The sequence below is a fragment of the Oryctolagus cuniculus genome, chromosome 6 (genome assembly GCF_051225735.1).
Source record: "Oryctolagus cuniculus isolate XC-2025 breed Fujian yellow rabbit chromosome 6, ASM5122573v1, whole genome shotgun sequence".
NCBI lineage: Eukaryota > Metazoa > Chordata > Mammalia > Lagomorpha > Leporidae > Oryctolagus > Oryctolagus cuniculus.
In genome coordinates this window covers 142,222,365-142,243,233 of record NC_142872.1, presented here as the reverse complement: position 1 = coordinate 142,243,233, position 20,869 = coordinate 142,222,365, and the positions used below count along the sequence as shown (strand labels likewise).

At 38.7% G+C, this 20,869-nt stretch overlaps 1 non-coding gene across 1 annotated transcript; it reads right to left on the bottom strand.

Moving 5' to 3' along the window:
* Positions 1-18,377: 18,377 nt before the first annotated feature.
* Positions 18,378-18,591, bottom strand: LOC149126316 (Nuclear RNase P). Its single transcript, XR_016236669.1, has one exon.
* Positions 18,592-20,869: the final 2,278 nt, after the last annotated feature.

Here is a 20,869-nt window from a genome sequence, read left to right as displayed (position 1 = left end):
GGCTTCCAAGTGGCCCAGCATTGCAGCCATTAGGGGAGTGAACCAGTGGATGGAAGACCTCTCTCTCTCTGCCTCTGCTTGTCTATAACTATGTCTTTCAAATAAATAAATAAATCTTATAAAAATATTACTTCTGATGAGACTTTTCCAATAAGAATAACACAAAAAATTCATAAGTCTGCTGCCAGCACTGTGGCGCAGTATGGGCGTCGGTTCTATTCCCAGCTGCTCCACTTCTGATCCAGCTCTCTGCTGTGGCCTGGGAAAGCAGTTGAGGATGGCCCAAGTGTTTGGGCCCCTGCATCCACATAGGAGACCCAGAGAAGGCTCCTGGCTCCTGGCTTTGGATCCTTTCAGCTCCTGCCATCGCGGCCAACTGGCAGGTGAACCAGTGGATGGAAGACCTTCCTCTCTCTCTCTCCCTCTCATTGTCTGTCTACCTCTCAACTAAATAAGAAATAAAATAAAAAAGTCCTTGAGTCCTGTCTATGTGTTATAAATTCACTTTTTATTTAACTAATCATGGCACTTACCTCAATTTGACAATTCTTTCTTAACTAATCCATTGTTACCACTAGACTGTTGGTTCCTGGAAAGCAAAAACTATGTGTTCCATCTCTATGGTGCAGAATCTTATTCATTTTAAAATTTTGAGATTCAATGATTGTTCATAGTTCTTGTTTGTACTGTTGAGAAATAGTGTCTTTTTTCCTCTTATACTATTTTTTGAACTCTTTACATACTATAGGATTAATCTTATGAGTGTAAAATAAACTACAAATAGATCTTTGTAAAAATTAAGACTAGGAGGGGCTGGCACTGTTATAGAGTGGGCTAAACCTCCTCCTATGGTGCCTGGCTACTCCTCTTCCAATCCAGCTCTCTGCTTATAGCTGGAGAAAGCAGCAGAGGATGGCCCAAGTGCACAGGCTCCTACATCCACATGGGAGACCTAGCTCCTGGCTTTGGACTGGCCCAGCTCCGGCCATTGCTGCCATTTAGGGCGTGAGCGAGCAGATGTTAAGACCTTTCTCTGACCTCTGTCTCTGTAACTCAACATCTCAAATAATTAAATCTTTAAAAAAAATTAGGAGTGGAAATAGGAGAGGAAGAAGGATAAGAGCATGGGAGGGAGGAAGGTGAGGGTGGGAAGAATCACTGTGTTCCTAAATCTGTATATACGTAATGCATGAAATTTGTATAGCTAAAATGAAATCCTAAAAAATTCCAAAAAAAAATTTAAAAGTTAAGTTGAATTAACATGAGCAAATGAAGCTAGTAAAGTCTCTAAAATCAAACTGAAAAATAAAGGAAGAGATAAATGCATTTAAAAGCAGTCAACTTGGATAAGATTTAAGGATTTTAGATTTAATGGTTAGTTCGATTGGAGCAAATCTTAAAACTACTCAAGACACTGATGTCCACAAAATATCTATTAATAAAAGTAATGGATAAAAAGAAAGAGATTCTAGACTCTTCCTCTGGTCAGACAGCATATGAAACAGCAGTTTTGGTGATCTCATTTTGGGAAGGCTATAGACAAAAATGGAAGGAAGAAAAAACATTAAACCATGTTATATACACAGCAGGTTTAAGGATTGGATATGTTCATAACAGGATGATCCAGGAAGGTGGTATCCCCTACAAATAGTTGAACATAGAAGATGAATTAGACCTGTGTGCTTCTACAAAATAAATTTAAAAGCTAGATTTACTGATGTAACTATAAAGACTCAAATTCTACCCTTATATAAGCAAATAACTTTTATAAGAGTGTAAATGATGCCTGAACATCTAAAAGATACTTTAAAGTGTTTGAATGAATTAATGGAGTGAAGTGAGAATTGACCCCAAGGTAGGCAATTTCTCTTTCTGCAAGGTATTCAAATACAAGTTGAAAAAAAACTAGGAAATGTTGTAATGGGATAGATGGTGAGAATAGATGTATTTTGTGCATTTTTCCGAGCCATGAATTCTTCTTTTCAATAATTCTATTCACTTTAAAGAAAAACAACATGACTTTTACACAAGTTGGTGTTGACAGTGTACATTACTAGTTATATATCAGTCACAAGAAATTCTCCAACCAAAACAATAATGTCATTTTCCCTTGAGTAATTCTCACTAGGTTTCTGCTTTTGGAGGACTCCGTTGGTTAAAGAAAGTTTACAATCAGTGTTTTCAGAATGCGTTTCAGGGCATGAAGCAAATCTCACACCAACAATCCATTATTACTCATTTATTTTTAACTATTAATCATGGAACAACACAGGTGCCTGGAAGAATTGCCTGGACAGATAAACATGAAGCCTCTGACTCTGAGAACTTCCAATCTAGATGGAGACAAATACACAACAGGAAACCTGAGCTTTACCACCAGAAGATGAATGGGCATCATTGACTTCTTAATGTGTGGCTTCTTCCAGACAATTATGCTTTATGTACTCAGAAAATTGCAGCTCAAAAGCATCTCTGGTCATATTTCAGTCCTCTAAGAAATATTATAACCAGTATCACTACAATTCCTTCAAACACATAAAATTTGTTCTGAGGATTATGAGTGAACTTTCACCTTCATCTTTATTATCATCAACCAAGAACTTTGAGCAATTCTTGTGTTTCAGGCACAGGGATAAGAAATGATTAAGAAATTGTTCTTACCCTAAATGGAGTTTACATCTAGGAAAAGCAAAATACACTAACATGAAAAACTGACTAGCCACCAGTCATACTGACCTACAAAGAACATAAACTTTGTTTTCAGAAAACTTCAGTTTGAAACTCAGCCTTTTTCTTTTAGATTTTATTCATTTGAGAGGTAGAGTTACAGACATTGAAGGAGAGAGAGAGAAAGGTCTTCTATCCTCTGGTTGACTCCTTAAATGGCTGCAATGGACAGAGCTGGGCCAATCCAAAGCCAGTAACCAGGAGCTTCTTCTGGGTTTCCCACATGGATTCAAGTGCCCAAGAACTTGGGCTATTTTCTATCATTTTCCCAGGCCATAAGCAGGCACAGCAAGACGAGAACCAGTGTCCATTTAGGATGCTGGCACCGCAGGTGGAGGCCTAGCCCACAACACCATAGTACCAGTCCCCGGGAACTCAGCTTTACCACTTATTTGACCTAGATCAGTTTCCCCACGTTTTTCTGATCCTTTATTTCACTAGTAATATGATAGAGTGCAATTGTTATAAGACTTGGATTATTGGCTGGCGCCGCGGCTTACTTGGTTAATCCTCTGCCTGCCGCGCCAGCACCCCGGGTTCTAGTCCCAGTTGGGGTGCCGGATTCTGTCCCCATAGCTCCTCTTCCAGTCCAGCTCTCTGCTGTGGCTTGGGAAGGCAGTGGAGGATGGCCCAAGTGCTTGGGCCCTGCACCAGCATGGGAGACCAGGAGAAGCACCTGGCTCCTGACTTCAGATCGGCACAGTGCTCCAACCGCAACACGCCAGCTGTAGCGGTCATTTGGGGGTTGAACCAATGGAAAAGGAAGACCTTTCTCTCTGTCTCTCTCTCTCTCTCTCTGTCTAACTCTGCCTGTCAAAAAATAAATAAATAAATAAAGACTTGAGTCACTTCCAGTAGGGAAGAAAAAATACAACGTGTTTTTAGGTGCTAAGTGGATAGACTAGATTAGGGTTTGGCAGACTTTTTCTAAAGAAGCCACATATTTCAGGCTTTACAGATTGTATGATTTCTGCTACAATGACTCAACTTTAATGCTGTATATAATATGTAAAATAATGAACATGACTGAGTTCTAATTTTTCTAATGAAAACAAATGGGCAGGTGTATAATTTATAGCCCCTAAACTAGGCACTAAGGACTCAAACTTAAGATGAGAGAATAATTATGAAAAAACTGGGAGAATATATTCAAAGAGGACAGGGAATGTTCTCATTTTAAATATTTTTATCTAAGTTAAATATGCATGATATATACAGAATGAGTTTTTTCTGCAGTTTTTTCTATGAAAAAAAAAATCAGCTTCCTCATTCCCTTGTCTCAGAGCCAATCATTTTCAATTCCTTTAGCTGATTCTTCAAGCATTAACCTCTAAATTTCTTAATGTTTTAGGTATATATTGCCCCTGATTGATTTTTTTCAGTTTCAGGTAGTATCTACAGACTTCTTATTGTGGAAGATGGAGATTCCCCATTTGCTTCCAATTGGTTCAAACTCCCCACTACATCAGCCCACCTGTATCACTCACCCTGCATCCTAGCAAAGTTACATTGTGAATTTTGCTAGATCAATATTTGTATTAATATAATTATGACTATGTTATGACACAGTCTTGAATAACGTATTTTGTTTCCTCTGAATTTAATAATTTTTTCTAAATATCTTTTAAATTGTACTTATCACTAATTCATCCTCAATCTCTTTGGCAGTGATCTAATTACCTTCACAAGATGCTCACGAGACAGATGCTCTGATAATTTTATCTTCCAGGAGAAGGATGACCTAGGGCAGCAGTTCCCAAGCTTGGATATGCATCAGAATTACTTGAAGGTCTAGGGCCAAATTCCTTGGCCCCCCAGTCCTAAAGACTGAAGTGTTTTGACATGGGGATGGATAATTTGCATTTGTAACCAATTCCCAGATGATACTGATGTCAGTCCCTGTACCCCTCTCAGAGAAGCACAAATCAAGAGCAGTAGTCCTGCCATGCTCTGGATTGGTATGTCTTCTCTGGATACCTTTTCTAGGTGCTTGGGAACTGCCATCCAGCATCATGTTGGGAATTTCCATGAAGTCTCCCTGGTGTTGCGATGGGAAATGCCAAGCTCATTATGAACCCTGATTTTATATATATATATATATATACACACACACACATATATTTACTATATATTATATATAATATATTTATTATATATTATATTATCTATATATTTATATTATATATTTATTATATATATTTAATATACAAATAATTTTATATTTAATATATAATATGTAAATATATTTTTATGCATAATATATTTTCTTTATATTAATATAAATATAATATATTTATTATTATTATATATAATATATATATTTCCTGACCTTCAGATAGCAATGCCTGACATTGTTATATCAGCTAGTCATTGTTTTATCTTTCTTATATGTGAGATCATTTTAGAGAAAGATGATATCTTATTTGTCATTCTATTGCCTGTGTTTGGCACAAATCTCCCATATTTGAATAAGGTGTTTGCTGATTTTCTCCATAGACTTTTATAAAACATCTCCTTGTTCTCAGTAGTCTGTGGTAGGGCTATGTTAACAAATAGTTCTATGTGTATTAAATAGATTTGCTTAATTGTGCTCCTTCTGGGTATGAAGGCTTCCTTATTCAAAATTATCCATGTGTGTTTTCCTTTCCAAAACTTCCTTCTGCATGTACTATATTGTTGAGTACATAGGTAGTCAATTCACGTTTATTGATTATTTTGTTAAATCTATTCTTTAAGAGCCTTTCCACCACACCTCTTATCCCATAGGTGATGCCTAAAAAGTATTCATTTTCTCCAGAGAGATGAGCTCCAAGTTTGTGTGAAACTGAAAAAATCTTCATCCCTTCTCATTGTAGTACTCTAAATGCCACAATTTCTGGCCACATGTAATTCCGCTCTCCACTATATGGGCACTAAATCCTTCTCTAACTGACGTCAACCTTCACAAGTCATCATTTTCTCATGGCAAATCATGGTTGTCTGCTGGGAACTATAAAGTGAGATGTTATATGTAGCTTTGATTTTAGGGCAAAAAACCAAAGTATTATGATATAATCTATTTTTCTATAATGTAATCAATGCCAAGATCTGAGTGCGCTACATGGATCTCTGTCAGCCTCACAAAGGACTTGATGTATTAACATCATTCTCAAAGCTTTCTGTTACATCCAGGTTATATCCATAATAAAAAATCACTAGTCAACTAGTTGTATACAGCACCAGCCTTAAGATTTTATCCAAGAAACAAGTTACTATTCTTGATTTCCTTTTAAGTACAGCTTATGGAACATGTCAAACCCATTTTGCATATAGGATGATAAAATCTTACACACCTAGCAGCAAGGGAGTGGACCTGCACTTGAGTGATAACTGGGGCAAGTGAATGATAAACATGGTGATAGAACTGTCATTACCTTCCTTAAATGGAAGATAAATCTATGAATGCAAATGTCATATGTTGAATAAGTGAACAATCATTCCATCATCAATCACTGCCAATTCCTTCTGTTATCTGGGTTGTGTTGCAACTGAATACATCTTATGAGTTATATAGCAGTTTCTTAAAGATGAAATTATGTGTTGTAACAGGCCAAATGTGTTTGTTGTAGGCCCATCTGTCTCAGTAGTTCTTGTTCACACACTAGCTATTTTTTCATATTTAAGGATATTTATTGCATATAAATACCCCAAAGCACAAATAACAAGCCAGAATATTTTAGACAAATCATGACATGTACCAAAGTACTAAAAGGGATTCAAACAAGGGAGTAATAATTCTGCTGGATGCCAATAACTAAAAGGTCTTTCTATCACTTAACCAACATTTAGTGGATGTCAATCAGGGTTTCAGCTCTCTGAAATTAAGGTATTGGCATGATGAAATGGGAATAAATATAAAAATGACATTCTTTCCAATGGCGCAGGATTCATACCTAGAACACGTGAAATCCCAACCTACCCAAATTCCATCCAAATTAGAACTGAAAATACAAATTCAAAAAATAACAGAATTAGAATGGATCCTGGGATTCATTGCGAAAAACCTCCTGTTGGTGTTTGAAACCCTTTTTGAACATTGACACAATTTTCTCAGTCTTTGTTTACATATTTCTTGAGGTGGAGGAGCTTTCCTGAGATTATGCTGTACTATCATTGAACCCTTTGTTCAGACCATTCATGTCAAATACTTAACAGTATCCCAGAGAATGAGCTGTGAAGTGGAATCCATTTGCTTCCTGTACTACTTCGTGTTATTTTATTGACGAGTACTAAAGCCCAATGCAATCAAATCAATTGCATTATTTGAACAAAATAGTGGGGAGATTTAATGAATCTTATGCTAGTAAATATGCCATGGTAGATCTAATTTTGGATTTAACTGAATTCAGGTGCTCAACGATTGTTTTTTCTTTTTTCCTTTTTCCTTGTTTTGCTCTCATTTCCTCTGTGTTGACCCCATAATCAGACATTTTGCCCTTGTTCTTTTCTGTGTGGTGATAAAATTGCTGACACAAGTTCATTCTTCCTATGTCTTTTTGTCAGTCTTCAGTTGAAACCAGAGTAAGGATAATTCTACCTTTATATGACAAATTTAAACAACAGTTTATCCCCATTGAGGCTTTTCTTCTTTGAAATTGTTTACCCATTCTTTCGTTCTTTACATAGAGATTATATAGCTCTTTATTTCTAGTGCTGACTAAATGGTTGCTGAACGGACAGATGAATGAATGAATGGATTTTCCCTAGCTAGTGTATGAAGATTCTAGACATCAAACTAAATTTTCATTATTCCTAAGTTCATGATATTTTCACTCCCCACAATATATACAGTTACTCTTCACTACTTTGTATAAAGTTATAGACAAGATAAAAACAACAGCAACAAACAACGATGCAGTATGTAGCAGGATGAAGGAAAGGCCAAGGCAAAGCTTCTGAATGCCTTTACTTGAAGAACTAAACTGCATACTTCAAAAGTTTTTAACCAAAATATGTCATTTGCTGCACACTAGTTACATGCTGTGTTAGCTTATAGGTAAGTTACATTCTCATCAGTCATTTGTGCTTTAAAAATTATGTCCCCAGTGAAGTGAAAAGAATTAAACCTATAGTTCACAGAATTGTGACATTTCTTGAGGTTCTTTTTCTTTGATTTCCTTTTATTAAAACTTAAAATGTGTGTGATTAAAGCAAGCACTGGACGTATATCTTAAAGTCCACAGCCCTTGCTTCAAAGAGTAGCATGAGTTAGGTAAACAGAGTATGTTGTGTTATGGTGCTATGGAGAAAGCAGGGTTACTGTGGTATACACTCATAAGTCTTTTTGGAGACTTGGGTAAGAAAAGACCTTTCAGAGGAGCTAAGTTGAGAGTTGAAGATTTCATAAGCATTAGACAGGTAAACAAAGGCATCTACTAATCAATATGACTAATTTGTCATCATGGTATGGAATTATGAAGAATGGACTGGGTTTATATTTTTCATCCTTCCAAACATGTCTTGAGATAAACTATTGATGTAACTGGTTAACTGACTACTATTACTATGCCTTCTTTTGGCAGCACCAAAAGTATAGGAAGCACTTATATTTCCTCATCCTATCCCTAATATCCGTGGCCTTCTGCCTGCTACAGCCAATAAAGGAGTAGGTTACTCAAGCTGTATGAATTAAAACTCATCTTCCTGACCACAGTAAGTCATCAATGATGGATGCATGGCCTAGTGTAGATCCACAGGATTCAGTTGCAAGAGTTTTCCTGGAACCACTGTGAGGAACCTATTTTTTATGGCTTAGTGGTACTAGCTATTTGGAAGCCTGATGTAGGTGTTTATTTTTGCACCCCATGGGAGACCAGGAGAAGCACATGCCTTTGGATCAGCGCGGTGCGCCGGCCGCAGCGCGCCGGCCGCAGCGGCCATTGGAGGGTGAACCAATGGCAAAGGAAGACCTTTCTCTCTGTCTCTCTCTCACTGTCCACTCTGCCTGTCAAAAAAAAAAATACCCTAAATGGACCAATTATAAGAAATGACCAGTAGTGGGACAGATAAGGTGTATCTGGGAACTTTTATGATATTCTCTTTGGAGGAACATTAAAAAGTACAGCCTAGGCTGAAACATTTTAGATTTTACTACATCAGATAATTTAGTATTTCTTATTCTTCTTTCTCCTAAATAATAATGATTAACTGGGCTTTTCAAAGTAACACCTATCAGGCACTGTAAATTAGAATTCACATCAATTAATTCATTTATTCCTTACAATTTACATGGTATTATAATAAATTATTTTTTAAATATTTATTTATTTATTTGAAAGTCAGAGTTACATACAGAGAGAAGGAGAGTCAGAGAGAGAGAGAGAGAGAGAGAGAGAGAGGTCTTTCATCTTCTGGTTCACTCCCCAGATGACTGCAACGGCCGGAGCTGAGCCGATCTGAAACCAGGAGCCAGGAGCTTCTTCCAGGTCTCCCACATGGATGCAGGGCCGAAGGACTTGGGCCATCCTCTACTGCTTTCCCAGGCCGCAGCACATGGCTGGTTTGGAGGTGGAGTAGCCAGGACTCAAACCGGTACCCATAGAGGCTGCTGGCACTGCTGGTGGCAGCTTTACCTGCCATGCCACAGCACCGGCCACTATTGTAAATTGTTAATCAAATTTTGCAGATGAAAGCTTGAAATGGTTAAGCAACTTATCTAAGGTTGCACAGTTAATAAATGGTAGATCTGGAATATGAGCCCAAAGCTTGACTACAAAGATTTGGATTCTTTACCTCTATTCAATGTCCCCTTCTTATTGTGCACTTTCTCTCTGTCTCTCTCTCTCACTGTCCACTCTGCCTGTCAAAAATAAAAAAAAAAATATTGTGTACTTTCATGGGATTCAGTTTAAGTGGATTTGATAGCATAGTTTTATAGATATTAACACTAACCATTGCCTTCAATGACTAATCTTTTGTTTCTGGGTAAAGATGCTTCAGGTCTGATTCCATTAGGATAAATTCTCTCAGAGAGGATCCTTAGAGGTGCACATAGAGATTTATGGCAAAAGAGGATGGTATTATTGGTCTTTTGTGCTTACTACCCATGATCCAAGATGTGTAAAACTCCTTTCAGTATCCTGGTGGAGCCCTTCAAAACTAATTTGGAGTGGAGAAGATGGATGACTGTGTGCAATGCTCTTTCTCATTTTTTTTAAGTTTGTTTGTTTGTTTATTTGAAAGCCAGAGTTACAGAGAGGCAGAGGCAGAGAGGTCTTTCATTTGCTGGTTCACTCCCTAAATGGCTGCAACGGCCAGAATTGGGCTGATCTAAAACCAGGAGCCTGGAGCTTCTTCGATGTCTCCCATGTGGGTAAAGGGGCCCAAGGACGTGGGCCACCTTCTACTGCTTTCCTAGGCCATAGCAGAGAACTGGATCGGAAGTGGAGTAGCCAGAACTCAAACTGGCACCCAAATCAAATGCGATACTGCAAGCAGTGCCACTACCTGCTACACTATAGTCTGGCCCCCATGTGCAATGTTCTTAAGCCTCTTTTCAGTGCTATAAATAAAAAAAGGAAAAGAAATAGCTTCTTATTCATTGGGTTTATAAAATTTTCACTCATTCACTTGTTTTTTTTTTTAACATTTTTATTTATTTATTTGAGAGGTAGAGTTACAGACAGTGAAAGGTAGAGACAGAGAGAAAGGTCTTCCTTCCATTGGTTAACTCCCTAAATGGCCGCAACTGCCAGAGCTGTGCCTATCTGAAGCCAGGAGCCAGGTGCTTCTTTCAGGTCTCCCATGAAGGTACAGGGGCCCAACGACTTGGGCCATCTTCTATTGCTTTCCCAGGCCACAGCAGAGAGCCAGATTGGAAGAGGAACAGCTGGGACTAGAACTGGCACCCATGTGGGATGCCAGCACCGCAGGCAGAGGATTAACCTACTACGCCATGGCACTGGCCCCAAACTAGTAATGTTAATAATTTCTTGTCTTGATCACTGTATTCCTAAATTTATTTCCTAAATAAATTTCTGTTCATGATAAATCCAAAGCTTTCTGGCTGATGCTAGGATAAATCTGATCCTAGTTTTTAATGTGTGTGGGTATATATCATGTGTAGGTATGTACTAGCGCATAGAAACACAGCTGAATGGTGATGGAGGCTTTGCTTTCTCCTTTGATATTTCAGTCTACATCTGTGGAAATTGTATTACCCTTCAAAATCTTAGCAGCAAAAGCAACTTTGACTCTTCCAGTTCACAGATGTTTCTCTCACCAGAGAACCATTGTTGCCCTTTTAACCTAGGACAAGCTTTCTCAGCTCCAACAATTCAGTGCTGATGATAGCTGCAATGGGTTGAGGGGCATGTTCTGTGCACTGAATGTTTCACTGTATCTCCAGCTTCTACCCACTCATGTCATTAGCACATATATCCTGAGATGAGACAACTGAAAGTGTCTCCCAACTATTCTGAAGGAGCAAGAGGGTCCTTTGTTTGCACCACTGGTGCTATGGCTTGAATGGTCCCCCAACCCCAAGAATGTGTTGTAAAATTAATCCCCAAAGCAACAATGTTGAGAGGTGGGATCCTTTGGGAGGTTTTTAGGTCATAAAGGCTCTACCTTCACAAATGTATTAATGTCTTTATCACTGGAGGGAGTGAGTTATTACAAGAGTAGTTTTTCATACAAGTTTGGACCCCTTTTGCTCTATGTCTCTTTTGCTGTTTTGTCTTCTGCCCAGGATGATAACATGATAGCCTTTACCAGATATTCCTCATCAGATGCCAGTTCCATGTTCTTGGACTTATTATTCTCCAGAACAGTGAACCAAATAAATTTTTTCATGATAAATTACCTAGTATGTGGTATGTTGTTATAGCACATAAAATATGCTAAGGTAACTGTTCTATGTCAAAAATTTTGGTTTTAAATATATTTCCATATAATTCTCAGTTGTCATAATTACTCATGTTTCCTCAACAAGATGACATATCTGTGGAGCAATAACTATGCCTTGTTGTATGCCTTCTGTTCTCTTGAATGTGAAGACAAAAGGAAAAATTAGAGTCAACCAATGTTTGTTGAATGCCAAACTTGTGGCTGAATATTTGGAAGGATTTGCATGTGTCATTTTTTCAATGCATGCCATAAATATTTATTTAGTGTCTACTACCACACAGTAGTCAAGAGACAATGTTCAAATCTTAGTTCTTCTGCTTAAATGATGTTGGGTAAATCACTTAATGTCTCATTGCCTCAATTTTCACACATGAAGTGGGAAAACAACGTTACCCTTCCGACTGTATTATGTGGGTTGGGATGTACAAAACATTTAGAATAGGAACTGGCCCATATAAATGTGTGCTGAATATTAGTAACAGATACTATCACGATTACTCCATGTCAGTGTTGGTACTTGAACTCGAGAAATCAGCAAATGATGAGCCCTAGTTCTCATGGAGCTTATGTTCCAATGTGGTCTCATATAACCCTCATAAAAGCTGTGTGCAAATATAGTTTGATCTCATTTTACACATGGGGAAAGTACAACTTAGTAAGAGAAAATAGTTTGCCCAAGGTCACATAGCTCTTGGATCTCAGGACCAGAGTTTGTACTCAGCTCTCTGTGACAGCAAAGCCATACTGAGTACTTTGTGGGTTTTCAATCTACCAGCTGATGAGTAGACTGAAAAGGAAATTATTTTCCCTTTTCTTTCATTTCCTCTTTTGTTTCTATTTTTCTTTCCTAAAGACTCTTAGTAACCTTCTTATAAGTTTCATGAATACTTTTAGTTTCCCAATTCATACTATGGTGAATACTTGGGGATATTTGTTTTGCTTGTGGTCACCCTGCTATCTCTGCTGATGAACCAGTCCTAGTCTTTAGATATATGATGTTTCATTGAAAATGAAATGTCCACAGTGATTCATCTTTGCAGCAAATGGGTAATGTGTACTTTGGAGTTTAAAAATAGAGATGAGTCAAGAAAATCATATGTTTCCTGTTTTTTAAAAAAGCTTTTCAAAGATTTGGGCCCCCTCCACCCTTTACCATCATGTTAAACTTGATGACCATAATTGGGGTACATATCCAAATAGAATCTAAAATAGTTCATTCCTTTCCAATTATAGCATTTGGGAATACTATTTATCAAAATAATAATTTCAGTTTATTTCTAGCCAAATTTAATGTTGGCTCACAGACTCTCCTGTGTGTCAATATTCATCATCCTGGGCCTATTGCCACATGGCATGTGGTGGAATATTGGAATCCTCACTGTCTCTTCCCTAGACGTGGGTAACTGAGGCACTGGGGTCATGGACACGGGCTGCTTTCTTGCTAAATGACTCTTCTGTGATTATTTTCCCAGGACTCTGCCCATGTGTGTCTAGATGTGCTACTTCTTAATGGGTATGGATGAAAAGCAGCCAAAAGGCTGGTTGGTCTGCTACTTGGAGATGTGCAGGAAAATCTTGTGTTTTTCACCTTTCAAGTCAGCTTCCTACTTCATTTCGGGAAGGCCAGCCGGTTGGCTGTTACAAGCTCTGTGTCCTTGGCTCACCTTGATGACAATGAGATATTGATTTTCATATTAATTAGAAACAGTTTTCTCTATTTTAATGAATTTTATCAAACTGCATCCTGAAAGGATGTACTGTGTAAAAAAAGTTTGATCTTTTTAGGTGAGTGTGAAAGAGGTGAAATTTGTAGAAAATTCTTTAAATTAAAAAAAAAAAACTTTGTATTGAATTTGTTTGAAAACAGACTAGTGATCAACATGCCTATCTTTGTGAACCAAAATCATATACAAAAATAGAAAAGATGGGAATAAAGTTAATTAATAAAAGGAAGAATGACTAAATGACAACACAAATAGCACAAACCAACTTCATAGCTGCACTTCTTGGTAACTGCATCTTTGTAGGGTCTTATGTCTCATCTTGGGAGTGATCTCCCCTCATCCTGGTGACTTGTAAATGCTCCCTTGGGTCTATGTGTGTGTCCCTGTCTGCTTCTCTTCTCACCAACTTTAGAAGGTGTGTCTCACTGTTCAAGTCACACATCCAAGTCCTGGGCCCCAGTTGGTCCAAGTGAAGGCTCCCAGATAAGCTTCCCCCTCTATCCCAGGATCAGTACTTGGCATGTTAAAGTGGGTATGTCACACTTCAGTACAGCACCTAGCACATGACTCCCAAATTCAGCAGTTTCTATTTGCTCTCATCCCATGATGTAAATTCATTAAGGTGGCCCATCGGCTGCCAAAACTGTTTGGAGAATAGACAGGCAATATTGTCCTAGTTCTGGCTCTCATAGAAGAAACATAATCTTGTCTCTGTCTTTACACTGCCAAGTCTCTGTATGTATTTGGCACATTTAATATATGCTTACTATCAGTGAACAGCATGAATGATCCAGGATTCCCTGCTTCACTGAATACACACACATACACAGTTCTTAAACAGACCAAGACAGCATAAAAGTTCGATTGCAATCAGTTAGTTCTGTGAAGATACACTAATTTTTAAGGGTGCAGAACTTCAGAAGATTGATTTAGAGATGATACAGCATTGCTCTGCTTCAGACACTGCCAGAGTTTAACTAGACATGGATGGCAAGCAGGACAGTCATAGCAAGGAATGTTTTCACTGAGCTTGAATTTGCTTTCTATTTTCTGAGATCTGTGATGTGGCTGTGTCTCTCTCCTCTGATCTTTCCTTGCCCTGCAGATCTAGCTGAAGTTTAGTCTCCCCTAAGATGTTGTAACAGCTGTTATCTTTCCCTTCTCTGAGGCACCATTGCATCTTGGACTTCTGTGGCATTTTTTGCTGCTCTTCTTGCAGCATATTTTATGTGAAGTTGATTTCTTAGCCCTGCGTTGATGCTTACTTGCCATTTACGAACTTGCTTAGCAAAATGATGAAAATATTTGTTGCTGCTTAATGAATGTCTATGGATTTAGTGGAAGGAGTGACTTGATATTGTAATTTAAACGTGAAGTACAAGAATGTAGGTAAATTAGAAAAGTATTGACACTGGGATGTCTGAGTTTGAGGGTATTTATTCTGTGAGTGAAGGCAGGAAGGATTATTTAAATTCTTCCACAGAAAGTCTGAGCATATGATGCTTACCTGTGACCTCTCTAGGATTATTACGTGACTCACATGGTTTGATTTAGTCACTTCAGTTTTTTAATTGTACATTGTAAAGAAATTTAGTTAATACTTGAATTAAAACTTAATCATCAACTTCCTTACCATATATTCTACTGTCTCTCTCTTTCTCTTATTACCCTAGGAATATTTTATTAGTTATAAAAATTATTGCAGGTCTACCAACAAGTGCCTGATAGATTAGTGCCTGTTTTCTCTTTTTTTTCCTCATTTTTGTATATAGGTATAGATCTTGCAGTATTGGATTTTAATTTTATAACCCCTTATACACAAATAAAACAACTGGTCACATAGTACTGTGATTCTACTATTCGGGTCCTCAATATAGTCTTGAGTTAATCAGTCATTAAAATGGGATAAAAAACCCCTGTTTCCGTGACTATGGAAAATGGGTGGTGTTTTCTGCTTTGGAATAGATTAGGTATAACTTCTGCACACTTCAAGAGCATTTTTTTTAGAATAAAAGAAGCAGAGTAAGAGCTAAAAATAATTGTGAATGATTGAAAGCCCCAGTAGCCACAGCATTTGGGACCATCTTTTCATCATTGGGAAGAATATTCTGTGACATCCCTTTTCAAGAGTAATATTGGCAACCCCTAAGTTGAAACGGAAAGGCAGAAAGCTCATAACTAAACATCCTCATTGGATCCACACAGCTAAGATATTTTAGTTACACTGAGTCTTATCAGTACTGCGGTATTTTATGATGTTTTTCAGCAGAGATTTAAAAAATAAATCTAGTTTTAAAAATAGAAATCCAAGAACAGAGGGCAAAGAAAACTCTCCATTGCATCAATACGAACCTTTTTATAGTTTTCTGGTTTTTTTTCTGGCATCCCGATGTCTTTGAAAATTCTCTCCTTTCTACTTATGGGGAAAAATACACCTACTAACAGCCTGGAGGAATTATGCAATGTGCTTTGCACAACTCCCTATGGCCCGAGGTAACAATGTAAATGAACCTTATTAGACAATTTTTTTCCCTGTACATGGGAGAAAAGTTTTTAAAATGAGGGTTTTTTTTTTTTTTCCTTTTGGACTCAATCTCCTTGAATGAAGAAGAGCCACATGAGAAGAAATTAGAGCAGGCTACAATTCAGCTGTTTGAGTCAGATGTAAAAAGAAAAAAAAATTGGCATTTCCAAGGTGGAAAAGGCTAGGTCTTCCTCCTCAGGAATCACTAAAACAACTGCTGAAATCCTTCAAACTTTCCAAGAGAAACTTCTTTAAAAGTTTACATGTAACTAAAAATAGGAGGATTATAATGGAAGTCCATGTGCATGTGTGTGAAGTCCCAGAGCAGCAGAGGAGGCGTGGGCTGGAAACTCAAGGGTTTGTGATTTTATATCTGTTGGCAGATTTAAATCTGTTGGCAGGAAGGGCATTTAACCCTGAGTAGTAATCTATGTTCTTTACCTGTATGATGGACCTCTCAAAGAAGTCTGGATGAAGGGAACTTAAGGCTTATCATTTGGTTTCAAAGAAAATCCACTAGCTATTCTAAAGAATGAAGATTGTCTTGAAGGACTGTAGAAAGCTCAGCTCACGACTGCATACATCATTTGTTTTTGGTGGCTTTGAGCAATGTAATGCAACCCTGAAGTGGTAGAGACAGCTCTGGGAGCTTTTGTTTCTAGACCTGAGATCTTAACTGTGGTCAGATCTTGAGAAAACCCTTAACCCAACATGACAGGGAGGTCACTAATGGAAATAGCATACTCCACCACAAACAAGAATGTATGAGCAAACTTTTAAAATATAATTGTCTTAGGGTTGGGGGCTCTAAGAGTAACTGTTTAATGGTTGTGGGGTTTCCCTTTGGGGTGATAGGATAGTTGTGGAACTAGATGTAGGTAGTGGTCACAAAACACTATCAGTGTACTGAAACCTCTAAATTGTTTACTTCAAAATGGTTAATTCTATGTTATGTAAATTTCATGTCAGTTAACGAAACTACATTTGTGATTGAAGTCCAAAGAAACATACTGAATTTAAGCACTATTGCATCACTGTTAGAAGATACTTATAAAGATCCTTTGGTGATTTTGAATGAGATGGCTGCCATTTACAATACTATTTTATTAAAGGCATTAATAGCCTTCTGTGGAAAAGATGCAGGTCTGAAAGAGACTGATACACATTTAGGAGATGAGTTGCTGTTTTTCTTCTTACCAACCAATATAAGAACTGTTTTCTGAGTTGAAATTGTATAAATGGGACTAAGCAGAAAGAGGGAACAAATGAATGAGTTGGTTATAGCATTATTACATAGGCTTGGAACTTCACTTTCAGTGTATTGGAGACACACAGCTCTTATTGGGCAACTTGACTCAACCACATTTCAAAAATCACTGTGATAAAGAACATGGGTGCAGGAAGAATATAGTGTGACTGCACATTGAGAGAGACTTACCCCAATGGCTAGGACATAATCACTTTGTCCAGTGTGGCTCTCTCCTAGGACACATCAGCACCTTTACTTTGTCCAGTCTCCCTGCCTTCTGAAACCCCCTCTAAGGCCTTAAGTACTATGCCTAATCTCCCCACCTTGAACCTCTTCCTTATTTCTTGCCTCCATGTTCTTTGTGTGCTTAGGTGAACACATGCCAGATTTGCAATGTCATATCAGGTCAGGACCAGTCAAGGAAACCAATTTCTGCAAATACATAATTTGTTTCTAATCTAATGAAGAGGCTCACGCCCAGAATACTCCCAGTGTCTGCCTCTCCAGGTGGAGCTCCAGACTCTCAGGTGCCAGATGATTAAGCCTTGCTTCTAGCAGGGGTTGGAAACAGCTGCTCCCATATCAAACCTCCTTTTCTCGCAGCCAGTTGTGGCAGATTCTACACCCAGCTGTGATTCTCAGTGCCCACTGGCAGCTCTCATTTCCACCGACAACCTTTCATCTCGATTCTCTATAAACTTTTCTTAATATCTGCTTGTTAAGCCTGACAGAATGGCATTAGAACAAAGCTAACCTGGTTGCTGAAAGGCTGGCAGCATCATCTGTCAGGTCTTTTTGTTTCTCCCTTTGATAAAGTTTTGTCTGGCTATTATTGTGGAAGCCTTGTTGGATGGTTCTGAGGCCTGGGAGCAGAAAAGCATCCATGGGTTGTGGATAGATGAAAGGGTGATGCAGTCCTGGGGTGTATCCTGAGTTGAGTCATGGATTTCTTCCCCCAAATTATGCCCAGTGAATATCAAATCAAACTTTCCCATCTCAGCTTATGTAAGTACCTTTAAAACCATTTGAAATACAACTCTTAAACTTTAAAATTCCAGAAGCTAGATTTTAGGAAGCTGTAGTAAATGGTCACATGGATGAACAGCTTTTTAGGGGTCTTAGAAAAAAATTAACCTTAAAGTGAAGTTAAGAAGTTAGATCTTGCATAAAGAAGAAAATAATTCTTTGTGGTATTATGTGAAGTTCCCTTCCCTCCCTGAAAGGCAACTGGTGCATGATCAAAGATCAGAGATCACAATGAAGAATGGAGAGATGGAGGGCCAAGTTTCGCAGATTCAGACTGCTATGAAGAGCTCACCTGTCTTCAGGAATAAGTCAAGAACTATTTCTCACCTCCCTGGGACTCAGGAAGAGCCCTGTTAGGGCCACTACTGGTCCTAGTCTCAGACTTGCCCAAGGGACATGGGGTAGAGTGATGTGACACACTCAGCTCGTGGCCCCACTGATGAGCTTCCTCTGCCCTTCAAGAACTATTTCTAAGAATAGGACATGAGCACTGCAGCTAACTCCAGCTCTGAGGGTTTTCCTTAAGTGTTGGTGACTATTTCCCACCTAAAGTCTTCACCCAGACCTGGGGAATGCTGTAGAAGAGCCATGGAACCTGCCCTCTAAAACTTACATAGCATGACCCTTGTCACAACAAATGGCACTGACCATTTGATTTGAAGGTACAGCTAACAAGCTAAAGTTGGAGTGGTGGTGAATCAAAAGGGTCTTTCTCAGAGAACGGTGTCAATAATTTAGTTTGCTGGATTTAGTCTTTAAACTTCTGGAGCAGCTGCCTTCTTACTCCCCTTCCCCACTGCTGGCAAAGTATACATTACATGGTAGTGATTACAGAATCATCATTAGTAGAACCCTCTTGCCTTTCTTTACAATTGAAGTTTTAAAAGAAAGATGACTTATTTTATTTATTTGAAAAGGCATGGAGAGTGAGAGCAACAGAACATGTAAGAGAGATTTCTCATATCCTGGTTCACACCTCAGAAGCCCATGCCGGCCAGAGCTGAATCAGGTTGAAACCAAGAGCTGAGAACTCGATCCAGGTCCCGCACATGAATGACAGGAACTCAACAACTTAAGCCATCACCTGCTACTCCACCAGGGTGTGTATTAGCAAGAAGCTAGAATGGGGCATGGAGCTGGGATTTGAACCCTGGCACTCCAATATGGAATGTGGACATCCCAAGCAGAATCTTAGCTGGTATGTAAAACATCTGCCCCTCTCACTGAATTTTCAATAGACACTTGTTTTAACCTGTGTGGAAGTCGATACTATGTTGGAAATATGCCTTGTGATCATCCCTGCCTCCTCCCCCTGAGAACCATAATTGTCTAGATCATGATGAATGAATGTCATTGCTACTACCCAGGCAGAGGTCATCATCTAAACTGAAAACTAAGAGCACTCTTTTTATCTTCTCCAATGCTTCTTTATATATAATTTGCATTTACAAGGCAGAAAAGGGACTGTTGGCCTTCACTTTAGGAGCCATGCTATGTATGTCACACTATTAGTTAAACTCAGTTAATGTCAGTTTCAAGTTCAGAAACGAACACATGTGATGCCTAATTCTCTGCTCCCCCACACCCATACGCTCCTCCTCTTAAGCCATGCCAAGGAGAGAATTCCCATCTCCAGACTTTTCTCCTTATAAGGTGTGGTTTCTGCCATTAGGACGTCTGCTTGGAGATGGAAGACTCCAAGCACTAAATTATGTCTCTTCCTCCCTGCTCACTGGCAGCAACTGTGCCAAGGTCCAAAAGGAGAACTGAGTAGGTGTGTCCTGAGAGGAGACAGTGTTCCTACCCTAATTGCCATAAAAGCTTTTGAAGCCATTGTCTGGTGGATCTAAGAAGATTGATCCCGAAGGTGTGAGCTCAGAGCTGCAAGTTGGGAACTCAGAGCTGTAATTCTCAGGTTGTTAATGACTCATTGTAGGGCCGCAGGCAAATCCACTCATCTTCCCTGTGCACCAGTTTATTCCTCTGAAAAACTTAGAGAAATTAACACATAACTTCCTGATGGGAATATTTTATGGTTTAAGCATTAGTAATCAAGGCAGATAAGTGTGATGGAAACACTCCTGGAGATTTTACCTGCTGGGAGCCTCTGTGGATTTTTAAGTAGGCTTTGTAATTCTTGTTTCCAAATCTGGACTTCTCTCTTTGGAGGTCTGAGTCTACACTAAGGAAATTCAAATTCTCTTGAAGTTTTGTTCTAATCTTGGTAAGCACAGATGATTTGCTTTAGCCTGTGTCACATGTTTTTGCAAAAGAGGTCTCACCTACCACAAAGATCCCCCTGCTGCCCTTTAGGACCAGATGCCTCGAACGGTGGGAACCAACTTGTGCGGTGGGACCACGTCTCTGAATCCATCTGTGTAAAAGCCTCCTTGTGGTCTTTGGTCTTGGCAGAGCTATTGAGTCAACCAAGATGTATCACAAAGCCATCCTCCTTTGTTGATGCTCTTCTTCCATGTCTGATGAAACAGCCCTTTTGGGGATAAAAATGTCAAAATGAAAAATGATGTGTCAATAAATGGAAATTGAATGAATGTGTTAGCATTAATTTGTTACATTCTACATATGCTCCTCTGAAGAAGTAGTGTTTATATTCAGACCCAGCTGCAGGCTTCCAAGATGGTAAAGTAAAAAGGGACCCAAGAGAAATTGATCCAGCATCCCCCACATGGCTTCCAGCCCAGTCAGATCCTCTTGCTTTGCTTACTTCCCGCT